This window comes from Balearica regulorum, chromosome 5 (assembly GCF_011004875.1).
Source record: "Balearica regulorum gibbericeps isolate bBalReg1 chromosome 5, bBalReg1.pri, whole genome shotgun sequence".
Taxonomy (NCBI): Eukaryota; Metazoa; Chordata; class Aves; order Gruiformes; family Gruidae; genus Balearica; species Balearica regulorum.
This window is the reverse complement of record NC_046188.1, coordinates 760,345-781,727: the sequence shown is the minus strand read 5'-3', so window position 1 is coordinate 781,727 and position 21,383 is coordinate 760,345.

The following is a 21,383-nucleotide window of genomic DNA, read 5'->3' as shown; positions in this document are numbered from 1 at the left end:
GCGTGACTGAAGACAAATTTAAGCTCTTTTCTGCTATAGCTGAACTCTCTCACTCTGCAGAGACTTTCTGTTTGCCTTTGCCTTTACCGTTTCGGCTTTAACGGTGACCCAACCTCCAGGCAAGGTGACTCATGGCATGCCGGGAAAGATGTGGGTGCAAAGATCTGGGGTGAAGTCCCAGTGCTTTGGTCTTTCTGAGGTGTGGCTACTGTGCTTTCCTCTTGCCCAGGACTCCACGAAGACAGCAGCGCTGCAGAGCCACTGTCGGATGAAGATGCCCTTCACCGAGCAGGACATCTGCTTTCGCAGGCAAAGGCTGTGGGCAAATGATTGCTTTTCCCGCAGGGGCAAGGGGCAATGTCTGGAGCGCCCGCAGATACGAACATCACAAGCCTCCTGCAGCCAGGCAGCAGCGTGCGACAGGACTGCCTGCCATCCGGCTCCTCGGGATGCCCTGTCCTTCCTCGGCACGCAACCGGCCGCAGCACGCCTGCCAGCTGGCAGAGCTGGGCTGTGCCCCGTGGCCAGAAGGCTGGAGCCTGTCTGAGCAGGGCTGCACCTTCTGGAATTGCAGCTGAGCTCTCAGTCATGTCATCTCATTCCACGCTTATTAAATTAACATAATTTAAATGTCAAACCCTTTTGTCAGTGGCAGCAAATTTTTGTGTGCACAGGAACAAAGGCGCGCAGGGCTGGAAAGGACTGTTGGGCTACCAGTGCCGGTGCCCTGGGATGGCAGCAATTTGTTCCTTTTTATGAACTCATTCAGCTTAAAAGCGTAGATATCGTCTGCACCCACTGCTCCACTTGGAAGATGGTTCACAAATCTGCAAGCTTTAATGTTTAGAAACTTTCTTTTAATGACACCACCATAATTTTCAAGCATATATTTATCCATGGCCAGTTTATCGCCATTTGTTCTTATGCCAAAATTATTTTTAGAATAAATGGCTTTTTATCCTTCCCTGATGTTTTCCCCTTGATGTGTTTGTAGAGAGCAATCATGTCCTTTCTCAGCCTTCGCTTGTTTAGGCTAAAGAAGCCAGCCTCATTAGGCTGCTCTTGTGAAGGCATTCTCCTCTCCCCGAGGAGCGCTCTCTGTGCCTGTCAGCCTGAACGCCTCTTTGTTCTGATCAGTTCATACGGCAGGCTCACCATTGCTGTGAACACCTACTACCTTTCTTTGCATGATCATTGCGCATAACCAGGCCTTCCACCTGGCTTTCGCCATTATTTTTGTTCCCAGTTGCCTTTCTCCTTTTCTTTCCCACACGGTATTTCACCTCTTTCTCTTCCACTTTGATTAGTGTTTGTATTTTCCATGCTTGGTCCTTCCGGGCACATCCTCCCTTCCCAGCCCTGCGCCCTCCAGCCCCTCCTGTCCCGATGTCCTGCACTCACTGCCCCGTCTCCTTTCTTCATCCTCTTCTCAGATTCCCATTAGAGCTCAACCATCATCACTAGCACAGGCTCTGTAGTGTTTGCATCTTCTTCTGTACACCTTGCAAGGTGTCATTATATATCTAGCAACTTCCACCTCTGCTCAGGGGTGATATTCACCCTACAGCTTTTGTCAATATATCCTCTCAACATCGACTTAAGGCCAATAAATATTCAAATTATTGTCATTGGCAGTGAAATGAGTATGTGGTCTGGGTACAAAAACATCCCTCAAGTAAATAATGAGGCTACCCGCTCCTTCTTGTTCAGGAGCTCTTCTATTCCTGCAATAATCCTGTTATTCTGTGCTGTAGTTTTCCTTGTTCTACTCTCCATATTTTTTGTGAAATTCAGATTTGACACATAACAAAATCTGAAATCTCTAAATCCTTTGTGAAAATGGACGGCTTATTTTCCCACCTGCAAGAACGATCCTGGATACCCAGAATGGGGCAGCAGCTGCCCACAGGCTGGTTTTCACTCGATGCTCCACACCACATCTCACTTGTCGTCTGCTGATGCACCAGACCACAGGCAGTGGGGACAGAGCTCCTGCAGCTCCATCTGCTCCGGCAGTGCCTGTGCTCAGTTCAGTCTGTTACAGGAGGTGGTATTTTTTTAGTATATAAAAGCACACCATTTTTAATAAAGTGTCTCTTTCGCCCTTACTGCCATGTTATTATCCACGATTACTGGAAACTCGGGTTGTTTGGCTGCCTCTGAAGTGAGAAGGAACTACAGAGTCAGCTTTGAACCGTTTGCTGTGAAAAACAAAACTTGAGATGTACGCTTGCTGAGCTGAGGACTTCTGAGAGGGGTGATGCCAACCTTGGAGGAACCCTCTCTCTCTCCTTTGTAATAGCCAGGCTTTGTACTGGTGTACAGTGACCCTGAGCGTAACCAACGGGAATTTAAAAGTGCTCCATATTTTTCATCTGAGAGAGCTTAGCAGTCACTTTTTTGACCTGCAATAACACTGACCACAAGGGTCTTCTTTCCCTTGAAGAAAAGAAAAGGCACTGGAGAAATCTTTGATCTCCAAAGGAGACTAATATTATTAATTTTTCCTGCCAACTGACATCTTTCAATTACTGTCAAACTTTACTGAACAATATTCTCTCCACCTCTCTTGGTGTTTCCTATCATTTCAGCGGCACAGTTAGGAGAAATTCCTCTACCACCTACAGGCAAAAGCTCAGTTTATTGATCAAGACGCACATATTTATTTAGAAAGTAAGTTCATGGAAAAAACCCTGCTATTGAGAAAAATGGCTCCCATTGCTCTAGTATCTCTTCCTAAAAATGCCAGTAACCAAACGTGAGATCCAGGGACCCCTCAGGGAGCCAGGAAAGTGACCCCAAGCAGGGCAGAGCCCCACGGCACCTGAGCAGGGACAGGGACAGGGAGAGGGACAGGCTCCATCACCACCCACCCTAACGGGCCATCCGGGGAGGCTGGTGATGGAAACTTTCAAATGGAACCAGTTTCGCTTTCTCACTACAGCAGTGTTTTTCAAATACTTTGGATCATGACAAGCACAACATACAGTCAGTTGCAATTATAAAAGCAAAATAGAATCATATTTGTTTAAGTGACATGCATGGTGTAGCGTGAAAGAAAACCACACATTTGCAAGGAAACAAATGCTGAATAATAACCATGAACAGAACATGAGAAGATTTTACTAACATTAGATGACAAGAGAAGATTATTTTTAGTTGTAAATGTTTTTATATGCCTTTAGTCACCATTCTGTATGTGTATTTTAACACTAGTACCAATGGATACCTTGTACATTATGTACTTGCAAAATCAAGAGAGCAGGTTGGTTTTGTTACAAGGATCCATAAACACTTTATTTCAGCTAATTTACTCAGCTCCAGCTGGGCTTTCATTAGCCAGATTGACTTCTGCCCTGTCCTTTTATAAATCTCAGTATTGTCTGTGATGAACAGTTAGACATACAGGCCCATTTTTAGGGCTTTTGAGTTTTTCTGCCAGTGGGAGCCCGTAGCACGTTAGACAGAATGACCTCGTCTGTCTGGTTGTGTATGGTCATGATCTGTATCTCAAAGTCCATTTATGTTCTCATTGACTTCAACAGGCTTTAACTTTAGCCTTCAGCAGAGCTGGAGACATACGCCCTGCGAAATTTTGGTTCCGTTGAAGTGACTGAGAGACAATAGCGATAGAGTCGGGACTTCGTGCTGTGTCTCTGCTAACAAGGTCAAGATTTCCTATTCTCATCCCACAGTGAATGGGGCTTTGAAGGTCAGGGTGCTCACAGGCATTTCAGTCTGGACAGGCTGCTGCAGATGTTTTCACATATCTTTCCAGGTTAAAGAACTTCTTGATAACTCTAGAAACCCATGAACGAACAACATGGGAAGTTGGAGCAATGCAAAGAGGCATCAGGGAACTACCATGGCAGTGTGCACATGTGGTGAGTGATCGCTGCCTCTGGGCACAGTGACAGATGTGGCCAATGTTACAGTTTTTCCTTTCAGGCTGATTTCAGTAAATCATATGAATTGATAAGGGTGCAGTTACCCTAAGGCTCAACCTATTAAGAACAGCACGATGCATCACTTTATTCAACATGACTTGACCTGACATGAACCAATGGAGCATCTTGTGCATTTTATTTTGTGCACCCTGTTCTAAAAATATTACTTGTTAGATGTAAACAGGATTCACCTGGGATTAATGGGAGTTTGTAGGTACAATGGGTGGAGTGAAAACTGTATGAACAACCAGGCCCAGAGGGTTGCGATCAGCAGTATGAAGTCCAGTTGGAGGCCAGTTGGTAGTGATGTGCTCCAGAGGTGGATACTGGGGCAAATATTGCTTAACATCTTTGTTAATGACATGCAGGATGGTGCAGATGCACCCTCGGCAAGTTTGCAGTCAATACAAAACCAGGAGGAGTGGTTGATACACCACATGGGTGTGCTGCCATCCAGAGAGACCTTGACACGCTGGAGCAGTGGGCTGAGAGGAACATCATGAAGTTCAATAAGGGGAAGCACAAAGTCCTGCATTTGGGGTGGAACCACCCCAGGTGCCAGTACAGTCTGGGGGCTGCCCAGCTGGAAGGCAACTCTGCAGAGAAGGACCTGGGGGTCCTGGTGGACAACGAATCGTGCATGAGCCAGCAATATGTCCTTGTGGCAAGGATGGCCGCCAGCCTCTGGGCTGCATCAGGCAGAGCTTGGCCAGGAGGTCGATGGAAGGGATCCTGCCCCTCTGCTCAGGACTGGTGAGACACAGCTGGGGTGCTGGGTCCAGGGCTGGGCTCCCCAGTACAAGGCAGATGTTGGCTTACTGGAGTGACTCCAGCAAAGGCCCACAAAGATGATGAAAGATCTGGAGCATCTCTCATCTGGAGAGAGGCCGAGACATCTGGTACTGTTCATGTGGAGAAGAGCAAGTTTAGGGGGATCTTACCCACGTATGCAAATATGTGATGGGGGGCAGTAAAGCAGAGGGAGTGAGACTCTGTAGTGGTGCCCACTTCGAGGACAAGAGACAATAGGCACAAATTAAAACAAATGAAATTCTATCTGAAGACAAGAAAACAATTTTTTAATGTGAGGGTGGTCAAACCCTGGAGCAGGTATCCCAGAAAGTGGTAGAGTCTCCATCCATGGAGATATCCAAAACCTGACTGCACCCAGTCCAGGGCAACCTGCTCTAGGTGACCCAGCTGGAGCAGGGGGTTGGCTAAGATGACCTCCAGATGTTTCTCCAGCCTCAGCCATTCTGTGATTCCAGGAATGGAGCCTCAGTTTCATGTTGTTTTTCTGGCAACTCAGATATTGACCAAAATCTTTGAGGCGGGTAGGAGTCCTTGTTTCAAAGGCTCATAATGAGGCACTGGGTCCTTAACTTTTTATGATTCAAGAACTGTGCTGACAGCTGTAATCAGCTGCAGACTAGTGTTCTTTAAATGCACCCTAAAAGAAATTATAAATGCAATGGTCAGGTGAATCCAACAGCGGAAATAAAGTTGACTTCAAAGCAAGCCCATGAGTAGAGTGATTACCTTAACCTGGTCCCTGGAAAGAACATGATTTTTTTTTCTACTCGTTTAACAGCTCTATATAGGTTTAGAGAGATCCAGGCTGTCAACTTGCATTTACTCATAGACATCCAAAATACATCAGGTTTCACTCCCTAACGTCTGTTATACTATATTCGTGAAAAGGAAGAGAGTCTTTTACCTTTCTCTTTGAATGTACCTATGTCACTGCTAAAAAAAAAACAAAACCACCAAAACACCACCACATGAAAATTATCTGAATTTGTCTGTCTGACATATAATTCTCATGCTGACCTGGGGAAACCTGATACAGAAATGCAGTAATGAGAGCAGAGCAGGCAATGTCAAAATGTCATTGAATTACTAGAGCATTGCTGACTATCATGCATTGCACAGTGCCTCTGTTGTTCAAAGGTGAGAGATATCTTTATCTTATGTTCGTGCATGCCATTAATATTTGAAATTCACCCTGAAGCCATCAGGGTTTAGCATGCTCACTATCAGGTTAAAAATGGATTAGATGATGCTTTTGGTAATGCAAATTGTGAAGAGGACACCCTTGTCCCTAGTCAGAAAGTTCATCTTCTTTTGTCCCTTCCTGTGTTAAATAAGGGCACGGGCAATTACTCACTTTCGTAGCTGACTGGATTCAATATTTCAGAAGCTAAAATAAAATAGTCTTTGTTCTACTGACCCCAAGGTTGTCAATTCTATATTCAACTGTCAATACCTTACAGAGCATGGCAACGATGTTTGAAAAATTAGTTGATGCTCGATCTTCCTCTTTATTTTCTGCAGTAAAAAAATCTGAAATAATCACTTTCCTGGATGGGCAGAAATGACAGGATTTTTGTTCAGATTGAGTTTGTCTGTACATGAACACTGATTGCTCTGATCTTCTGTGGGAAATGGGTCACAGGGGATGGAGTGCATCCCCATGAGACAAGAGTTGTGAAGACCTGGGGGTTTAGCATGTGCCTGAAGGAAGGAGTTGTGCTTGCTCCAGCGTGCATCAGCTCCTGCAGAAAAGGGTTTCCAATGTTATGGACGATTAATCGCGGGACTTTCATTCACCACAACTGCATGCTCATCAGAATAATTTGAACAAATAAGTGGACAAGTGTTTAATGTCATTGACATCGAAATAGAGCCATTACTAGGATGAACTCTGTGTGCCACAGATCACTGCGTGGCACGCTGCAGACACTTAGTCTGGGACTTGTAGTCTGACACAAAAGGAATCTGGCCAAGACACTAGACTTAATAAGCTTCATTGATGAAGAGTGCCAAGACAGCTTTAGTGGCCTCAGTTAATAAAGAGTCTTAACTATTGAAGGCAAATAAAGTCATCCATCAAACTTTAAAGCTTCTACACGCATATTATCCGGTATTATTTCTGTCCTTACGGAGAGAATGTGCTGCCAGGTGAATTCTCAGGACAATTTATTAGCAGTCATACATATTTTAATTGGTTTTGTTTGTTTTCACGATGGCAGTCCCTGAACATTTCTGGCTCAGCTGGATGTACCGTAGAAATTTCATATATGTAGCTGACGTTACGGTGTATTTTAACTTTTCTTCCTCACCTTTCACAGATCCCAGAGAAACAGTGCGTGGACAGCCTTATGGTCTGCTGTCCCCACAGCTGGAAGCCCCTGGACTAGAACATATATAATTGTGCAAGACCCTGATTTCACCTGCATTATTTTGTGTTTGAACAGGAATAACTCTTTGTGAAAAGCAGCTGATCATTTTACATGTGACCTAATTGCACCTTGCTTCACCCAGGAGCACCACCCAAGCCCCCTCCCATGGAGCCAGGCACCCAGACTCATGCCACGGAGAGGAGGTGGGTGCTTGGCCCCCCCCCAGCACAGAACGCCCAGGGTTAATGCCTCTGGGTGCAGGGGGAGCTCTTGAGGTAAAGGATGTGATCCAGAGACGTCACATACTAAGAAGGGAACCATCTTTTCTTCCAAAGACCCGAGCAGTATTCATTCTTTTCAAAGCAAATTCAGAAGACAAAGCATTGCCGTGCGTCCCAGCCCTGCCCTGCTCAGTGGTTAAAGCACGTGTGACCCGTTGGACGCACAGATTAAATTCCCTTTTTTCATCCATGTAGTCCTAGAAAGTGTCCTTCCAGGTTGTTGGCAGGATGGAGCCCTCAGTGACTCTCCTACAGCTCTTTTACTGGGCACACAACATAAAGGTCCACGGGATGCGAGAGCAAAAAAATGATGTGAAGACCTAACATGACCAGTCTCCTGTAGGAAGGGAAGAGCTGAGCTCTGCTTACACCCCCTTGCAGTGAAACATTTTGTCCAAAAGTCTTTAATACACCCTATTCTCTAAGATTATCATTCTCGGCTTTATTTGTGCTCTTCTTCCTTCTGCCTTTCTTCAACTTGCAGCTTCAGGAAGAGAAACAGAGAACATTTGGCTTGGCCCGACCCCACAGAAAAGGAGATATGGGTCTGAGGTTCCTTGTGCAAAAGCGGGACCGAGGTGCCTCAGACAGGTGTCGAACACCTGCGTAGTTACGGAAGGAGAGAAGAGCTTCCCTCTTTGCGTCCGTTTTACAGGGGCCGGCAGCTACCACCACGTTTTGATCACTACCCTGGTGTACGAGGCACGGCCGCACCATTCCCGTGAGCAGGACGGCAGCGCCGAGCAGGGCTGGGAGGCTGGGGCCGGCTTGGCCACGGGGACCCCATCTGAGGCGGCTCAGGGTGGTCCGAGCTGAGGAAGACCGTGGTCCTCCTCACACAGCCGCCCGGGCTGGGGGACCACAGGTGCTGTCAGACCAGGGTGCAGGGGCTGAACGTGCTGGAAAACGCGTGAGCGTGCTGCGGCGAGCAATCCAATGGGCACGCTTCTCGGGTAAAGCCTGCCTTCTTGGAGTTTGTGCTTTAAAAATACCTGAAATTTAGACATGGAATAATTGACTGGTATCCCTTTTTATTCTTTCACTTTGTTATATTCAACAACAGCAGCAACAAAATTGCTGTGCATTATTTACAAACAGGTATGAGTCAGAGCTTGTGCCTGAGATTCTGAAACAAAGTCTCTGAAGAAACTATTAGAAGAGGCATCAGCAGGACATAACAAAGATTTTCAGGGTGAAGAAGAAAACTATTCCTCTTAGGAACTGGGTGGATTTTAAGAAATGCATGAATATCTTTTATTCAGAAGGAATATAAATTTCATAACCAGCTGTTTTGGATTTATATCTGAATCCAAAAATCAATGACTTAATACAGAAAATGCATCGGCTCAGCCCTGTTCAGCCATCCTGAAAGACGCACTGTCTTCTTATTAGGGAATGAAGCTATTCTAGAAAAGATACACCAGAATCCCAAATGCAAAGGGGGAATTAGAAAAAAAATCTTCTCCTACAATGACTTAAAAATCCTCGAGGAGAGGTTTTGCTGGCGCGTGCAATGCGGGACAGACCAGGTGCACTGGCTGTCGCGCTGCAATGGCAAAGCTTCCTCCAGCCACCCTATCTCGGGGTGCAAAAGCTTGGCTTCAGCGAGTCAAGCTTGTTCTCTGGTGGACATCGCTGCCAAATGCTGATAGTCCAAGGTTTGCTTTTGTTCCAAAGGGAAGAGAAAGCCAATAGAAAAAATGTAATAAACACAATTTAAGAAATCAATTTAAAATGGTAAAACTAAAAATGCTAATTAAGAAAGAAACATTTCCACATCTGAAATGAATGTCATTGTGAATGGAAATGTTTATGTTTGAGCTATCACTTTGAAATTAATATTGTCCTACACAAAAAAATCTCATCTGAATTAACCCACGCTTTTCCCTGAGGATGAAACTTTGTCTACATTCCGCTTCAGCGTGTCCGTGCCCTCACCGTGCCTCCCCGCAGCGAGCCCCCGGAGGGATCCCAGCCTCCCTGCTCCAGAGCCCGGGCACTTCGTCTCCAGGTTGGGTCCTCCGTCACGGCGCAGACTCCGGCATCTGGCGTCCAGAGGGCTCCCAGTCTGCAAACTGGCCTTATTCCACTCAGACACTTGCAAGGAAAATCAGATTTCCCACACACACACTCATCAGTAGTTTATTTTGGGGCAAACTGGACAGCAGTAGGCATGCCATAGCCCCAGCCTGAGCTTCCCCGTGGCAATCCTGTTATTTTCAACATTTGTGATCTGCAGCTCTGAAGATGGGGTCTTGGGTCTTTCTTCCCTTTCTATGTCTTTTACAAGAGAAAATGGATTCTGCTGTACAGCAGGATAACAGTTCATTTTTTTCCCTCAAATGTCTAAAGAAAAATTCCATTCCGTCATTGAACATATAGAGAAGTACAAATAAAATACCACATGTGCGAAACAGTGGAATTTGGAAAAACGTTCCGGTTAGTTGAACTGTAGAGAAAGCGTCCCATTGCGATAACCAGGGAGGAGTTGGGAAGACCGGCTAGGTGGGACCTCCTGGGCACTGGGGTCCAGTCCAGACCCATTAGGTGACAGCACATGGTCCCGCTCCCCGGCCCCGTCGCTCCCGGGCCATGGCGGGGGTTCCCCTGGCTCCGTTCCTCCGCCCGCCCCCCCCATAATTCAGCCTTTGGAAATGGAAATGCCATAAGACTTCAACTCTGCTTGTTTTCTTTTTGTGAGTTTTCTTTGAGAAGCAAAAATCTGTAGAATTGTGCAACCGAGTGTGTGCTTGTGCTGGAGCGTGTGCACGTGTTTTATTTGTGTAACCAGGTGCGTTACGGTCACCAGAACGATTTTCCCAGGCGTCTCCTCAGAAGTGGCATGGTTCCTTGCTCTTTGAACCATTTAAGCTACTAGCTGCTGCACAGCCTCAGACACAGATATATTTATTTTTTTCTCGGGACTGTGGTTGAAACTGAGGAGCCTGAACTTCTCAGGGAATGTGTTTTGATGGAACTGGTTTTTGGGGAGAGTTTCGTGACTAACTTAATCTCAGCTGCTGGAGAGACGGGTCCAAGCTACACGATTTACAGCGCTGTCGGTTTGGACGTTGGTCTCACGCTATTGCATCAGCCCGCCTGCAGTCTGACCCCGTTAGAGCTCGTTGTTTAGGAAGACAAACAGGCGAGGGGTTACTGCAGAAACATTTTCCACCTGACAAGAACTGTTGCCGTGGATAAAGGAGAAAAGAAAAATCATTTCCTTTTGTTTTGCCAGGGAATTCAAATGGTTTAAGATTTAGTGTAACACAGGATCTGTTTAAGCGGTAATTGTTCTTTGTTTCAGACTACATCAATTTACAACTGGAACACTATGGCTGTCACTGAAAATGCTTTGTAAATTTATTTACAGGCTGCAGGAAAGTGAAGAAGCACACAGACTGCATTTTAAATACAAATTGCTTCAAGGTACAATTTGCTCAAATTGCTGTAATGTGCATTATGAATTTAATTTTAGTATATTTCTGCTATATAATAACCTGATTTGAAAGTATAAATGCAAATTAAATTTAAATAACCTATAATTTTTATGTGATGTGATGTTTCATAAATATTTACTATGGGCTTCTTATTATTGAATCAACTAGTCCTTAAACTGTGTAGATAGTAATAAAGGCAAGGTCATCTCTTACTTGTATCTATTAAACTCGTAATCGGCAGTATCTGTTTGTTCTTCAGCTCATCTGTCTAAAAAGAGATAATCACGTAGCATCTGAGTGCCTCGCAGTCTTTAACGCATTTATCTTTCTGCTTCTCCCCGAGATCGGGAAGTGCTTTTATCACCGTTATACTCACTGGGAAGGGAGGCAGGGGCAGACGGCATTTCAGATCATTTAGGTGCCCAACGATGGCGGGAATCGATGGCAGTTAGCACTAAAATACATGTGAGGAGCCGTGTCCAGGTACCCGGGCTCGGATAAACACGAGGAGGGACGCGGCAAATTGCCATCGATCCCAACAGCAGCTGAAGGCTTGTGTGATCTCAGATCAACACGTTGGCTACGCAGATCCTCACAAACCTCCCCGGCCGCTGGTGCTGCATCATCTGAGCTTGCACCCCCAGCCCTGACAGTGCATGCATCGCTGCTCTGCACCCCCAGCCCCGACAGTGCATGCATCGCTGCTCTGCACCCCCAGCCCCGACAGTGCATGCATCGCTGCTCCGCACCCCCAGCCCTGACAGTGCATGCATCCCTGCTCTGCACCCCAGCCCTGACAGTGCATGCATCGCTGCTCTGCACCCCAGCACCGACAGTGCATGCATCGCTGCTCTGCACCCCAGCACCGACAGTGCATGCATCGCTGCTCTGCACCCCAGCACTGACAGTGCATGCATCGCTGCTCTGCACCCCAGCACTGACAGTGCATGCATCGCTGCTCTGCACCCCTGGCCCCCCCGGCATCTGACTCCTGCAGGCAGGACGTACCAGACGTGCCAGGGCTCCGCGCTGGGCAGGACTTTGCGCCGGCGTACGCACAGCGGCCAGCGGTCACAGCACCTGCCTGGGGAGCAGGAGCCGGGGAGTTCGGATCCCTTCTCCCCCTCCCCAGGAAAGCGGTCAGATGCGCAGAAAGTGATGTCACTGAGCCGAGAGGTGATCCTACAGCCGCGCACGCTTGCCTTGAGCTTTGTACAACGCTATTCACCGCTGGTCCAGACAGACAGAGCAAGCAGGTCCGGGGCTTTCTCAAGGTGGGGATGCCCAAGAGAGGTTTAAACAAAGGGGAATAAGAGTTAATTGGTATTGGATAATAATGCCAGGAAACCTAACCTCGAGGGTAAGGCAGGATAATATTGACTAGCCTGGGGTTTAATATATGATAGTCTTCTTCAAGAAAGCTTTTATCGAGAGCAGAAGCTTTAGCATTATAGCACTGTTTAGACTGCAAAGAAGTTACTCGGCCACCGTGGGTTACCTTCTGGCAGGGACAGTTGCCCACTTCTACTGCGTAGCTGCTAAGTTACGCTTTTCACTAATCTTAATATAAAGGCTCTTGAAAGAATCTCAAATGGAAGGTCAGCTTTGATGTAGTGCCTTTTAAATGAATGAGACAACTTTGACTGGTTGAATATTTAACCTATGATTGAACAACAAAATGGAAGAATAAAATGATGAATTGCTTACTACAAACAAAATAACAAATGTTTCCATAACAGCTGATTTAGCAGACTGGCGTTATCCTCTTTGTCTGCAGAGGGAGGGCACGCTTTCTCCTGACCTCCCATCATTTCTAGCAATACAACCACGCAGCAGTTAAATAAGATTTATCTTACAGGTGATGTTTGCAAAAAAGGGCACAATTTGAAAGAAATTGTGAGTGTTTTTCAAAACTTAATGCTGACTTTTCAGAAATGACAGGAATCTTTTCTGGGGTTTGTGACTGGAAAGACTTTTCTGTCTCTCACTTTAAAACGCAATCATATCAGGCCACACGTTCTCCATGGGAAACTTAATGTTTTAAAACAAGGCTTTTTTGTCTTTTTTTTCTTTTTTTTTTTTTTTTTTGCTTTGTGCTGTATTCCCACTGCAAATCTGGGAGTGGAATTAAAGCTGTGTAAAGAGAGAATAATGAAGTCCACTGACCAGATTAAAAACATGAACAAAAAGCCCCGTGAACTGCCCATCCACTTCTGCTCACTTCTTCATCAGCCAGCAAGCCTTTCTTTTGCCCGGTGAGAAACCGAATGGTCTCTGCTGAAGGTACCTGCAGGACAGAAGCCAAAAAGGGGATAATTCCTAAATCCGTTGATCCGCCCGGGACAGCGCTGCTCGCCTCGCCGTCTGCAGGGGCCACGTCCCCCCCCCCCCCCCCGTTATCTCCCGGAGCAGCAGCCCGGGGTGCGCGCGCGACATTGTGCTGCAGCTGTGACGAGCGCTTCATTAGCATTAATTGCAATCGAAACAATCGGGTGACAAATGGTACATCGCGCTGGACGAGCAGCCTGGTCTCGTTTGCTCAGATAACAGTTGTGTTTGTGTAACCAGGCAGCCTAATGTAAAGAAATACCTTTCCCCAAGCGCCCAGAAGGTATGAAGTAGAAATTATCCAAGAGGGTCTGGGTGTGAGAAATACCCTTTCTTGCCAACAAAAATCAAGGTGAGGAGAAGGGCCAAGTGAAGAGCGGGTGGGGGGCCCTGCCCCGGCAGCCCTGCGAATAGCCCTCGCTGCCCCGAGCATCCAGCCGCAGGAGCTTGCCTTCTCTTCTGAGACAGAACATTGTCGTTACAGGGAGTATTTCTAAGAGGCCACCCACAGAAATGTGACGTCCATTCAATCAAATTATTACAGCAGGTGTTAAGTGCTACCTAGAACATTTTGAGTGTTTCTGTAGAGAAAAAATAGAGGAAAATATCAAAGGCCTATGTTCTGTGTCATCACGGGCTAAATGTGTCTTTAAATCATGCACAGCCATGCAGGAATAATTAATGACGTAACTTTTCAGGATTTTGGTTAAAAGGGACATGTTTTTCCTCCCTTGGAGTTGGAGGCTGAGCTTTATTGCCCCAGATCTCCTTTCTGCTGGAAGCCGAGAAGAATTAGAAGCAAGAATGGGAGTTCAGATGACTGCCGGGGCGATGGTCTCCGTTCGAGCAGAGGTGATGACCCCTGCAGACGACGGAGCAGGAGAGTCAATATCCAGCGTCCCCCAAAGCTCGGGGACTGGCCCTTGCGGCGGCAGCAGTGCCAGTTTGGATGCTGATGGCTCTTGTTTGTTTTGGGCTTATCATCCACAGATTCAGGAAACTCCTTCAGGCAACAGTTATTGCATTCGGTGATCCGGTCGGTTCAGGAAAACTGCTGTATTTCTGTATTGCACTTAATGTCTCACTCCGGTTATGTCTGCCCTCCAGCGCGGGGTCCTCTCTTGCATTCCTTTTCTTGTTGTTGTTTTCCTTTTTTTTTTTTTTTTTTTAATGGATGCCCAGGAAATTTAGTTAAACATTCACATTTGTAAATTCCACAACCTTGATCTCATCCTGCTATAATTTCTTACCAGTCCTCTTAGTCTCTTCCAGAACCCAAAGACCTAACCGCCTTCGCCTCAGTTATCTCCCCCCAGTGACCGTGGCTGAGCTGTCCCACGGTACCGCCCTCATTGCTGCACAAAGACAGACAGAAGCTCCACTGCCAGCCCCCAAACTTCCCGGTCTGCTGGGAGAGGAATAAGAGCAATAATGGCATTGGTATCAATTGTCAGCTTGGGGACAGGCAGGGTTCAAGGCACGTAGTTTAATTGCTGGCTCAGATGTCATGATGTGGCTTGTGTATGGAAAAGAAATATATTCCCGGAAAAACTGCAGCGTAAAGTAGCACCTACAGCACCTACAGCACCTACAGCACCTGCAGCACCTACAGCACCTACAGCACCTACAGCACCTATAGCACCTATAGCACCTGCAGCACCTACAGCGCCTATAGCACCTATAGCACCTGCAGCACCTGCAGCACCTGCAGCACCTACAGCACCTACAGCACCTATAGCACCTATAGCACCTGCAGCACCTACAGCGCCTATAGCACCTATAGCACCTGCAGCACCTGCAGCACCTGCAGCACCTACAGCACCTACAGCACCTATAGCACCTGCAGCACCTACAGCGCCTATAGCACCTACAGCACCTATAGCACCTATAGCACCTATAGCACCTACAGCACCTATAGCACCTATAGCACCTACAGCACCTGCAGCACCTATAGCACCTATAGCACCTATAGCACCTGCAGCACCTGCAGCACCTACAGCACCTACAGCACCTACAGCACCTATAGCACCTATAGCACCTATAGCACCTGCAGCACCTGCAGCACCTGCAGCACCTATAGCACCTATAGCACCTGCAGCACCTGCAGCACCTATAGCACCTACAGCACCTATAGCACCTGCAGCACCTATAGCACCTATAGCACCTGCAGCACCTGCAGCACCTATAGCACCTACAGCACCTGCAGCACCTGCAGCACCTATAGCACCTACAGCACCTGCAGCACCTGCAGCACCTGCAGCACCTATAGCACCTGCAGCACCACTCCCCTCCATGTGCGACAGGGAGACCGGAGCCCTTCTGTGGCAGGAGGACCTGCCAAGACCCATCTTACATGAATCCTGCAAACGTTCCGCTCCCTGTTTCTCTATGGCAGTGTTTGTTTACCTTCTGGTTGCTGCTCAGGGATGGTTTTTTGCAGCTAGTTTCTTTAACATATTTAAAATGCTTCACTATCTATAAACTCCATCCAAGTCTACTCTTAGCTTTGACCCTACCAGGCTGTTCGAAGCTCATTAAACAATGAGGTTTGCTGTGCAGAGCAAATCATTTTGGTTTTCAAATTCCTCTAAATAGTGTTAAAGCAGCAGGGGCTCCAGCAGCATATTGCACGCCACTGCTCAGATTTCTATGGCAAGCCACATACTTCAGTGTTATAGCCTAAATAAAACCCAGCCCTGTGTGAAGCACACAAAATCTTTGATATTATATTTATGGGATTGACAGTGTCTGGTATTAGGCAACCAAGAGGTCTCCAGAATTTGAACTTTCGTGTCCCCGATCCATATTGCTGCCTCCAGGACTTTTCTGGGAATATTTCAAGAAGAGAGTGATTAATAAGCTCTCAGTGACTCATGCCATAGGGTCATCGTTTGTTGAACCTGATGCATCTTCAGGCCGGCACGGCATGAGGGTCTCGCCATGCCCCTAATCCCAGCTGGGCATTCCCCCGCTCTTACTCGGAGCTGGCTCTGGCACGGGGGCTGTCCTCGGGTGCGCTGAGCAGCTTGCGTGGCCCCCGGAGCCTTTACGGGTGGCGAGGTTAGTTCTCTGTCCGATCGGCACCAGCACAGACAGGTGACTTTTCTGGTAAAGCATCATCAGCTCAGGTTTAAATTAAATGCCCTAAAAATGGCATGAAGTCGTGTATAATAATGTAATTTATATATATACACACACAGAGTATATAATAGACTTGCCTTATAAACGGATCATAGTCCAGCATAATCTTAAAGAGTTTTGTCAACAGACCCCAAGTTTTGAAGCTGCTATCCATGTTTGAACACGACAGATTCACACCCGCACAGGACAACTTTTTGCCTGTGAAACCCACTGTAATATGTAACTTTTTCTACTATTTCTCCTTTTACTCCTAATATTATTAGATGTTTTATTTTCTTGTGCGTTGTTAGAATTCCTACTTCTGTAGTTTCACTTCTTTGGGGAAATTTTCTTCCAGCACAGCTCACCGCTCCTTTTTACGCCCGCACCTGCGGTCGTACGGCAGTGCTGCCAGAACTGTGCCGGATCCTCGCACTTTTGCTGAAGTCGTGTTCTCTTGCCTGCCCCTTCGGCATGTTAATTAAGATTTTGCAGCGCTCTTCCAGGCAGATAGCTGTTCTCGCTTTTGGCCTCTTCTTTCACAGAGGAAATAAAATCTTTTTTTTATAACTGTCGCCTGTTGTTCAGATGAGCTTTCCACTGGCAGGTGAGGAGAGAAAACTGCCGAGTGCAGGAAAGGTAGGAAGAGCAAGGCAGAAAAGGCTGGAGGACTGGTGGGATTCTGGTAAAACTCTAGATGTGCAGTCAGGAGCTCAGGCCCTTCGCGAGGAGGACAAGGGATGTGGAGGCAGGTGAAAAAAAAAATTTAATTTTCTTTGATGTTGTGGCTTCACCTGAGAGTTTGTGGGAGAGGTTTGGAGGCTCTGGGGTGATTCACTGCAGTAGGATTTGTCTGCAGGGTAGACAAGGAACATAAAACTGACATGGCTGATAAAAACCGCACCAGAACAGATGTTACTAACCAAATGACACCACCCAGTCATGGTGCGACGAGTGCCAGAGAATTATTCCCTGCTGATTACTGGGCACTGCCTATAAGCACACCTTTTTCAGAGAGCGGTCCCAGCCTTGTTGTAAAGACTTCAGGTTATCAGAGACTCTACTAGACCCTGAGCGAAACCAGAGTAACGCTCAATCGCCTCCGCGTGGAAGTCCTTCACCTGGAGGCTAGCCACACTGTCCCTACCCTACACCTTCTAAATCCTGCCCAAGAAAACCACTCTGAAAGGCAGGTTTTCCAAACCGACGGCGATGGCAGCAGCTCTTTCCTGAACTTCTTGTTTGTTGACGTTTTTCACGGTTTAATATCAAAATTGACCTTATTAATGCTGCTTATGATAATAAAATTCCCCTCTACTCTTCTTTTCTGTTTATTATTCTAACAACAGGGGAGGCCATATGTCACACTGGGAGCAGCAAATGATGTCCAAGCAAGCCACGATTACCAAGCTCTCTACCTCGTTTTATATGGCTGACTTGCCCTTGTCCTTTTGCCAGAAATAATTCTGCGCTCTTCCGTGTCATTGGTAAAACACTGAAGAAAACTGGTCCAACGTCAAGCTTCTGCTATAAAGAGAAAGCTTATGCCGCACAGTGATTTTTCATTTAAAATGACTGCCAGCTGGATATTTTTGAATGCGTTTAGTATATGATGCAATGATTTGAATATAAAAATTACAATTTAATAGAATTAAATAAAATTATAATAAAAGATAATAACATTATAAATATTATAACATTTATAAATTAGTATTTTTTAATTCAACTATATTATTGCCAAAAGTTAATAAACCAATAACAAGTCAGTTACACAATAGTAATATTAATCAAATTAAACAACAGTAACAAATATTAATGCCTACAGCCCCTCACTCGCACACAACCCCGTGCAGTTCCCGCCATCCGCAGCCCACGCTGGCCCCGCAGGGCAAGGGGACAAAGATTTTATCTTTTGGGTGCCGTCAGGCCATTTAAGTGGATTTGAACCCCTCTTTCTGTGTATTCAGTATTTCATTTATTTCTGGGCCTGGAGCGAGTGAAGCCCAGCTGGAGGTCTGAGCTGCGAGGTGGGGAGCTGCGTCCGAAGGGTTCTCTCATTTATAAACCTGGCCTAGAAATCCTATCGCAATTTCCAAATCCCAGATTTCCCATCGAGTTCCTATCTGCCTGCCTGCCTATCTATCTGTTTATTTATTTCCAGACGCACACACGCATGCACACACAGCTGATGACTCAGGAGGACCAGCGCATCCCCAGCAGCCAAAGCTGCGTAAGCGGGTTCGTGCGCAGGCAGACAGGAGGAGGACACCGGAACGCGCACGCAGAATGACCCGAAGCAAGCAAGCTGTCGTGGTGTTTGTGGAAACAGTGCGCTACCCCGTACAACGCATCCCAGCGGAGGCACGAGTCTCTCCAGGGAAAGGCCAGAGACGTCCATGTGAACAGAGCTAAATAAATCAATCACAGGAGCGCTGCTCAAGAAGGGGAAACAGAAGCGTGCGCTCCCCTCTTCCATTAAGCAGGTATGGTTCAACGGACTGCAGACTTCATCCCTTGCTGTACTTGCAGTGCCAACAAATTTACCATTTACCGTTGCGTTACAGCGCAAAGAGACTCAACGTGCCCGTGCAGAGGCTGTGGAGATGCTGGAAGCTGACTCAGCTCCATCCTCATCGCTCAGACCTGGTAAAGCACATCTGTGCCACAGTGACCGTAACGGAGTGCCCTCCCTTCCACCGTGCCGTCTCCTCTCAGCTCCGTTCTGAGCACGGACTGATCTGTGCTGAAGCTGAGCACTGACACACCGACGCGTGTCTCAGCCGAGAGGGGGGAGTGGGGCTCGTGCGGCGCCGGGTGCCGCCCACGCCGTGCTGCATCGCGCGGTCTGTCCGCGCAGCGTGGAGCGGGTGACACAACGTGCTGCCCGCGGTCCCGGGGCGCAGCCAGAGAACGTGGCCCTGGCTGTTGCAGTGGTGACCACAGCTTCATTATCGCGGGTACCCGAGTCACCGCTGTCCTCGGCTCTCTCTAGGTTTCTCTGGGAGCTGATGGTTTTGCCCGGAGCCCAGGTGCGGGCTGGCAGGAGGGAGGTCTCTCGGGACTGGGACCGGTGGGATCCTGGGCTCCTTCCAGCCCATCTTATTCTGGAAATAATGCTGGATCAAATGATGGTGAACTCAGGGTTGGTACTTAGATTTTGCTCCCACAGCTGATAGAAGAGAGGCTGGGGACATCCTTGATGCACAGGCAGCGTCTGCGAGGACCCATCCTGGGGTACGTGGGTGGGATTGCAGCTGTGAAACTGCCGTAGGGTCAGGGGACTGCTCTGTGGGCACTGACTTCACAGGCACCTGGAGTCTTTTTATTGAAAAGACCAAAAAAAGAATGAACTGTACGTACCAAAGTGGGATATTTTCCTAATTTCACTCTGAAAGTCTGTTCGTTGCAGCAGTTAATTAGGTGCCCTGGCGCAGATTTTGCACAGGGATACGTGCACGGAAGTCACTGCTGGTTCACCCTCGCCACGTCCAGGCGGGCAGACTTCAGACACAGCTAACAGCAGACTTGCTCCGCTGGTAACAAGCTCCCTAATAAGCTTCTGACGTCAATCCCATGGGACCATCTCCTAGTTTGCTGTCTGGCTGCCTGCAGCCCGGGGCCTGGGTGCCTTCCAGAGGTCTGGGGGATGGCCACGGAGGAGATGGCTTCGTAGGGGCTAAAGGACCACAGGCAGTGGCTTGAAATGCGTGGTGCCTGGCGTGAGCAGGCACGGTCGTTTCGGACGCAAAGGGACGCTGTGTACATCTCACAGCAAGGCAGCTCCTCACTTGATGTCCTGGTGTGGTGCAGCAACCGTTTCCTGGCAGGACAGTGGATGTCGAGGAGATCAGACGTCAGTCTTCAGCCCGAATTCCACTGCTTCAACCTGGGTCTGGAACAGAATTAAAGTAAAAAATCAAATGCAGGTTTGGAAACCTAGGCTGGAATATCTGCTTTCCAGCTTCTCAATGCCCTGACAGCTGGGTGCTTCCTGGGGAGGAGCGGCTGGTAATTAGATGTTAGGTAACATTTGGGGGAGTTTGTTTTTCAGATTTTTTTTTTAAGCTACTGCAGTTAAAAATAAATAAATACTGAAGGGCAATTTTAGCAGCGTGATTCTAATTTGTTTAATCAGATTATGTTGTTTTCTTCTCTGCTGCCTTCTAATTTGGATATATGAAAATGAAATTAATATTAAATTCTCATATTTATTCAGACTTAATGAGATGACTGGAATGGCTTGCCAGCATTTAGTTGTCTTTTAAATGTGGCTAAACATTACTTCCCGAAAGTTGTCTTTCATAAGGTCTTTATTACCTGCTGAAGTTTAGGAACATGACCCAAAAGATCACTTTTATTCCTAATCATGTCAGAACGATGACGTCAGCAGTTAAGACAGACAAGTATTAAGCAAGATTTAACAGGACTAAAGAGTAGTACAAGGAGCAGAGTTTACAAATAAATAAATTGCTGCCACACGTCGCAGCAAGGAAGGAGAAAACCTTGTTTTCCCCAGGGCCTGGCTGCGGATGACTCGGAAGCAGCTCAGCCTGCCCCCCCCACCCCCCCCCCGGCCCCCTGTCCGCTCCCCGCGCTCCCCCCAGCCCGCAACCCCCAGCCCGCAACCCCCACCCCGCAGCCCCCAGCCCCCAGCCGCCCCCAGCCCCCAGCCCGCAGCCCCCAGCCGCCCCCGCAGCCCCCAGCCCACAGCCCGCAGCCCCCAGCCCGCAGCCCGCAGCCCCCAGCCGCCCCCAGCCCGCAGCTCCCAGCCCACAGCCCGCAACCCCCAGCCCACAGCCGCCCCCAGCCCGCAGCCCCCAGCCCGCAGCCGCCCCCGCAGCCCCCAGCCCGCAGCCCGCAGCCCCCAGCCCGCAGCCGCCCCCGCAGCCCCCAGCCCGCAGCCCGCAGCCCCCAGCCGCCCCCAGCCCGCAGCCGCCCCCGCAGCCGGGACCCCGCGGGCGGGCAGAGCTCCGAGGCGCTGCGGCCCGGAGCCTCGCAGGCTCCTGCTTCCCGGGGCGGGCCGGGGCTGGGTCGCGTCGCCGGGGGTGCGGGGCTGGGGCCCTGGGCGGGAGTGGCTCCCCCGGC